Source organism: Dendropsophus ebraccatus, chromosome 12, assembly GCF_027789765.1.
Source record: "Dendropsophus ebraccatus isolate aDenEbr1 chromosome 12, aDenEbr1.pat, whole genome shotgun sequence".
Lineage (NCBI taxonomy): Eukaryota > Metazoa > Chordata > Amphibia > Anura > Hylidae > Dendropsophus > Dendropsophus ebraccatus.
The window spans coordinates 78,082,269-78,088,268 of NC_091465.1; the positions used below are offsets into that span (position 1 = coordinate 78,082,269).

A 6,000-nucleotide genomic window follows, 5' to 3' on the forward strand; every position below is an offset into this window, starting at 1 on the left:
CAAGCCCAGATGGGAAAACCCCTTTAATTCATCTACTTACATGAATTCTTACATGAGCCTTTATATGTAACAACAGAAGATATAGTACTACGAAAGTGAGTTCCAGTAACTATAGAGTTACCAAAGGCCAGAGTGCAATGCATCCTGGGAAACACAAGTGCTTCCTGGTGACATTTTTCCGACGACAATTTTCCGACGACTAACGATTAACGATAAACTATCTAAACGACCGCTAAGGCAAACGACCCGAAATCGTTCGCCCAAGTACACGAAACGAAGATCGTTATTAATGATCGTTCTTGCGGTCGTTTAGTCGTTGCTATCGCGTACGTTTCAGCTGTGAATTCTCATTCCACCGAACGATATGCGAACGATGAGCGAACGATCAAACGATAAAAATAGGTCCGGATCCTATTAAACGATCAACGATTTCTCGTTGGTCGTTTAATCGTTGCCTGCTATTACACGAAATGATTATCGTTCAAATCCGAACGATTTAACGATTTTTCGAACGATAATCGTTCCGTGTAATACCACCCTTACAGTCTATTAACAAACTTTTGGCATGTCAGAGAGACATATTAAAGGTTTTAGTAGGACAGGGTCTGGGTGTTCAGACACATATCGATCAGAAGAACAATCAAGGAGAAGAGCTTGGCTGAGCTCTTCTCTCCCCAGTTCGCTGCTCTTTCAATCATCCTGAAGGAGATAAATTCTACAGTACATCTATAGAACCATCTCCTGCAGTGACCAGGGAGAGAAGAGCTTAGTCGAACGATTCTTCACACTCTTTCTAGCAATTGATGGGGTCTGAACACCCACACCCGGACCGTTCAAAACTTTGACAAGTCTCTATGACCCATCAAAATTTTGTTACCACTTACGTATTCCATAGTTGGACTGCTCTGGCATATATGCCACAAGAATTTACAAACAGCCTTTTCTTAAAGAGTTTCTCCACCTTAAACTAACTTTTCCCCTATTCACAAGATATGGGAAAAGTATGAGATTGCGGCGGTCCGACCTCTGTATGCCATGTCGATCTCCAGATCGCCCCCTGGATCCTTTGTCATAAATACAGCACGTGACCTTCCTCTGTACCTGCCAGATAGAGCTGAGTGCTGTACTGGGCTTTCTCCAGCAGCTCCTTTTATTCTCTATGGAGCCGCTGGAGAGAGACGAGTACAGCACTCTGCTCTTTCCAGCAGCTGCATAGTAATGAATAGAGCCGCGGGTCACATGTCGTACCCATGGCTGTATTCATAACCAAGGGACCGGAGGCCGATCTGGATATGGGCGGGGGATACGGAGGTCAGACCCCCTACAATCTCATACTTGTCCCCTATCCTGTGGTGAGCAGATAAGTTAGTATAAGGTGGACAACCTCTATAACTCTCCTCGCTCTTCTGATGTCCTACTACGTCATCTTTGGTTTCTAGCGGAACGATCCTGCCTCCATTTCTGAGACTGACTTGTCTGTTAGTGACAGCCCATTCAGCCAATCACTGAAGGAGACGGGACAGCGGAGCGGCCAGTGATTGGCTGTCACTGCCAGACGAGTCTATCTGGGAAGCGGAGGGGGGATCATTCAGCTGGGAACCAAATATAATGTATGCGGAATACCACTTTAAGGTCTTTATAATGGAAACAGAAGACACAGGTCGAGCCCCAGGACTAATGATGGATTATATAACATATTAGAGGTCTAGTTCTCGGCCTAGGTCTGCACACACTCCACATAGTACACGAAGGTCAGTGATTACCATCATCTTTCTTCTTTCCCGTGATTTCAAAAAGAAAAGACCCTTGGGCTAGTTTGGGTTCACATAACCCATATGGATAGGCTCCACCTCAGCATCCGCCATGTCCATGACCCCATTGTATCTGGACTAGAGATGAGCGAACCGGGTTCGTGTTTGAGTCTGACCGAACCCGAACGTTCGGCATTTGATTAGCTGGGGCTGCTGAACTTGGATAAAGCTCTAAGGTTGTCTGGAAAACATGGATACAGCCAATGACTATATCCATGTTTTCCACATAGCCTTAGGGCTTTATCCAACTTCAGCAGCCACCGCTAATCAAATGCCAAACGATCGGGTTCGGATGGACTCCAGCTGCTCCAGGTTCGCTCATCTCTAATCTGGACCTATTTTCTATACAATTCCATTTCTATATTTTCTTTTCCAATGAGTGTGAATAGTCCTCAATGAGTCACGTCGCTGTTGTTCATCTGATCTATCATCCGCATCTGTCCAGAGTGGAATCGCATTACGTGTCAGAGGACCTAATGCCGGTTGTCATAGTAACCAGGGCGGCAAAACACAGCCATGGAGTACTGCGAGTATGGCGCTCATTGCCAAATGGTCACAAGAGATCCCGTAGGCCGAGTAACATTTGCTGCAAATAGTCAATCTAATGACCACAAACATAATGCTGAAGGTTTTTTCTGGTTTTGGCAAAGTTGTGGACCCCAATGATGAGAAAGGACAAGCTGTATGTACTGTGTACATACATTACATTACTGATCCTGAGTTACATCCTGTATTATACCTCAGAGCTGCACTCACTATTCTGCTGGTGGGGTCACTGTGTACATACATTACATTACTGATCCTGAGTTACATCCTGTATTATACCTCAGAGCTGCACTCACTATTCTGCTGGTGGGGTCACTGTGTACATACATTACATTACTGATCCTGAGTTACATCCTGTATTATACCTCAGAGCTGCACTCACTATTCTGCTGGTGGGGTCACTGTGTACATACATTACATTACTGATCCTGTACTGATACTGAGTTACATCCTGTATTAGGCCATGTTCACACAATGTAAGTTCCACGGTAATCACGGCCGTTGTTACAACGGCCGTGATTAGTACGGAACTTACGTTGTGCTGCAGGCTGAGGGAATCCCGGCCAGGGTGTATACACATGGTATACACGCCATCCGGGATCCTTAGCGCAGAAAACCTGTCAGTGCACACTATTGAGTGAGTGGCTCTGGCCGCACGCTCCATTGTGTGCAGAGGGGTGTTCTGATGTGGGCGCACACTGATGTGCCCGCGTAAGAACTCAGCGACGCAAAAGATCATCCGGCTGGTACTGCAATACCGTCCGGGATGATCTTTTCTGAGGCCAGGCCACGGAACGACCGCTCTCTTACAAGGTGTGCACATAGCCTTATACTCCAGAGCTGCACTCACTGTTCTGCTGGTGGGCCACTGTGTAAATACATTACATTACTTATCCTGTACTGATCCTGAATTACATCCTGTATTATACCCCAGAGCTGCACTCCATATTCTGCTGGTGAGGTCACTGTGTACATACATTACATTACTGATGCTGAGTTACTCCCTGTATTATACTTCAGAGCTGCACTCACTTTTCTGCTGGTGAGGTCACTGTGCACATACATTACATTACTGATCCTGAGTTACTCCCTGTATTATACTCCATTATGGCTGACTCTCTCATCTCCTATGATCTATGTATGCCCTATAGAAGGGGTACTGAGGAAGTGACACTTTGGTGGAGCATCCCTTTAAGAGACAAGATATCACAGCGGCTCGGTGGTGGAGCATCCCTTTCAGAGAAAAGATATCCTGGACATAATTACAATCAGTGAAGCCAATGAGTATAACAAATAGAAAAGCCATTTGACAGCGAGGCTGAGAAAAGACGCAGCGTGCTCTCCTGCCGATCCCGCCAAGTGTGCTGCGTGCAGCGCTAATTGTGTGACTGGAGCCGCTCGCAGCTAATGAGCCAATCTGTTATCGGCTAATGACAGTCACACTCATGAGGACGAACCTCCGATAAACATCCAGACGTATACCACACTATCAATGGCAGCATGCATCCGCATTCCCCAGTCAAGGTCATACAGGATCTGGCGGTGGGGGGAGGGGGGTGGGGGCGTGGTACTTAATTTTAAATTTTATTTAAATTTAAATTTTCTTTCAAATCAACTGGTGTCAGAAAGTGCCAGAGATTTTTTACTTCTATTAAAAAAATTCTAGTCTTCAGGTACTTATCAGCTGCTGTGTGTCCTGCAGGAAGTGGTGTATTCCTTCAAGTCTGACACGGTGCTCTCTGCTGCCACCTCTGTCCATGTCAGGAATTGTCAAAAAGCAATAACAAATCCCCTTAGAAAACCTCTCCTGCACTCATACTGTTCTATATAAGTTGTTTCTGATTTCTTTTGCTTATGATATAGCTCAGATCTTCATGCAACGTTAATATGACATTGTAATTCTTTATTGTATGAATAATTAATAAAAAGATTAAAAACAGAAAACATCTCCTGCTCTTCAAACTTGAAAGAATAAACCACTTCCTGCAGGACATACAGCATCTGATAAGTACTGGAAGACTACATTTTTTTGCCCATGGTGAGACTAACAATTCCTTCCATGCTTGTTATTATCCATTCAGTCTCCTTCCCCCAGTTCTGTGCTGCTGCTTTCTGCTGAAGACAAAAAAAATCTGTGTGCCAGCTTTTCTCTCAGTCTCCACCTCCTCCCCCCTCCCCTCTGAGACAGCTGATGTAAACAAGTCCCTGGCAGGCCTTATCTGCAACACTGTAGCTTCTTTGTAATGTTGGAAGGATTAATCGCTGCAAGTTTATTAGCAACTTGACCTCAGAATAACCCTCCCAGCATTACAAAGAATCTGCAAAGTTTCAGATACAGCCAGCCAGGGACTTCTTTACATCAGCCGTCTCAGAAGAGAGGGGGGAGGAGGGGGAAACTGAGAGAAAAGCTTGCACACAGATTTTTGTGGCTTCAGCAGAAAGCAGCAGCAGCTGAGAACTGGGGGAAGGAGACTGAATAGATGATAACAAGTATGGAAGGAATTGTTAGTCCCACCATGGGCAGCAACATATCACAAGTCATGTTTGAGTGGGATACCCCTTTAAACTTGTAGGATTTCTCTACTTCTATGTTTTTGCAAATACATTCATTTAGCAAACTTGCCTCCTTTTCCCAATATGCTGCTCTCTATTTGTCTAGGTTACGGACCACCAATCTATATATAGCAGCCGGACCCATGTGCATTGGTCTGGTTGGTATATATATATATATATATAATATATATATATATATATATATATATATAGCTATAGTAATTTATAGTACCAGGGAAAATGAGTGAAAAGAGAATTCCTAGATATTTCATCTCATTGAAGACCCCCATGGGTCAGGACGGAGTACTATTTTGTGACCTATACAACTTCTATAGATATATAGGGCGACCGATGCAGAAGCAGCGGCTGGTGGCCTTACATATACCAGGACACTCTGCTACCATGTGCTGCTTCGGGCAGGATAGCCTGCAGGGTCACTCTGCCCATAGGCCTGTTACATAGTATGTGCATGCCATTTAATCACATGGAATGATGATTGTTTCCTAAGTGGAAGAAGATACATTTTGTGGACTGTGATTGTGTTACGGCCGTATTAGTGTGTGCTTATTGAGCTTATTACATGGTGGGACGGGGCTGCACGGACATTTTTATCGATATCCATGCATCCCTTGCAATACAAAACAATAAAGCTGTTGTACTTACCTGTGCACGCTCCCCCAGTGTCCCTGTGGCTTGTTTGGGGATTTTCTGCGCACTGCAGCCGACACTTCCAAACCAGTCTCTGAAGTGACAAGCCGCTCAACCAATCACTGACCAAGACAGGATAACGCCATGGTCAGTGATTGGCTGAGGGTTCGGAAGTGTCAGCTGCTGTAAGAAGGAAATCCTCAAAACAAGTCACGAGGACACTGGGGGAGCGTGGACAGGTAAGTAAAACAGCTTTAATATTTTCTATACCCAATCAGCCATTGTCCGCCCATCAGCTATTACATGTAGCAATGAGCAGGCGGCAGCCAGATGTTGAAAGAAAACGATCAGCTCCTCAGTTGATCATTAACTTTATTACATGGAGCGTTATCTGCCTGATTCTGGGCCCTTACATCACCACTACCCTTTGTAATGAGATCAC

At 44.9% G+C, this 6,000-nt stretch overlaps 2 long non-coding RNA genes across 3 annotated transcripts in view; one reads left to right on the forward strand and one right to left on the reverse strand.

The window, feature by feature from the left end:
• Positions 1-6,000, forward strand: part of LOC138769392 (uncharacterized) — a 95,606-nt gene that overhangs the window by 73,383 nt on the left and 16,223 nt on the right. The gene's annotated exons all lie outside the window — the stretch shown is intronic.
• The window catches only part of LOC138769391 (uncharacterized), a 56,101-nt gene that overhangs the window by 15,879 nt on the left and 34,222 nt on the right, over positions 1-6,000 (reverse strand). The window lies entirely within an intron of this gene.